The following is a 1,181-nucleotide window of genomic DNA, read 5'->3' on the forward strand; positions in this document are numbered from 1 at the left end:
TCATCCCTTTTTACCACATACTGAGTATATAGCACGGTCTTTTTTAGCATAGTGCRTGGAGATATGGTTTCGAGAGAAGTGATCACATGCTCTGAGAAGACCTGCTCTGGTGGCCTTGTGAGTTTCGAGAAGTGGAACTTTGCAATGGCAGAGGGCATTCCTGTAAGCTCTGGGTCATAAGGGGGATCTGTGTCCATGGCTGAGTAACGCCACCGCAGAATCTCCTCAACAGTGGTTACAGGCTCTGTGCGCACCTTCTACGTAGGAATCTTGCTCATAGATTTAAGGATCTCAGATACCCTCCCCACCGTGGCAGATTCTGGCGTTCTGGATTCTTCTTCTAGTATAGGCCTCTAGGTAGACCCCTCTAGTAGGATAGGCTTGACAGTTCCTACCAGAGCGTCAAACGTACCCGTGGACGTTTCTTCTTATATCTTTGTGAGTTTGGAAGAAAAGCCTTCTCCAACTCTGGGGATTGGGGCTCTACGATTTCTCGCCTGTGCCTCTGCCAAAGAAGCCTTTAGTGCTCGAACAAGATCCGGGTCATCATACTCTTCTTCATTAATCTCCTCTGGCGATTCAGAGCTTGACCCCTTCTGTGGCGACTCCTCTACTGCTTTACCCTTGCCTTTCCCCTTGGGCTCTAGAGATTTATCTTTTGAGAATATGGTAGCAGTAGAGTCCACTATTTTTAGTGGTTTGGCAGAGGTTGTCTTCTTTTGTTCTATCTTCTTCTCCCCCTCATGACGATCATGGTCATCGCCTCCTTGATCGTCATGGATTTTAGTGGCCTCTGTCTTGCAAGTAGTAAGGGGAGCCTTATTCAATCACCTAAGAACTTTGGAAGCCGCCTTCTCCATTTTTTCTATGACCATCTCAGCATTCACAGAGGCATTGTTGATGTCCATCTCTGTGGCCCATTTCATTTTAGAGATGCAGCGATAGATCTCATTTCTGAAGTTGTCACCTTCTTTAACGAGTTGCTTCGTGCAGTCTCTTATAGATTCGTTGCTTGCTCGGGCGTCCTTGAGAAGTTAGTCGGTGTATTTCCGCACGGTCTCTCCAAGGGCTTCAACCATTGCGTCTAGCTCTCTGCGAGTGGCTAGATGGTTAATGTTAGCCCBRRRRGATTTAGARTCAATGCCATAGGTGACCGCAGAGGAGAACATCCCTTTGATCTC

This window comes from Cynara cardunculus, unplaced genomic scaffold, assembly GCF_001531365.2.
Source record: "Cynara cardunculus var. scolymus isolate 2C unplaced genomic scaffold, CcrdV1 Un_Scaffold_4136, whole genome shotgun sequence".
In the NCBI taxonomy this organism is placed as follows: domain Eukaryota; kingdom Viridiplantae; phylum Streptophyta; class Magnoliopsida; order Asterales; family Asteraceae; genus Cynara; species Cynara cardunculus.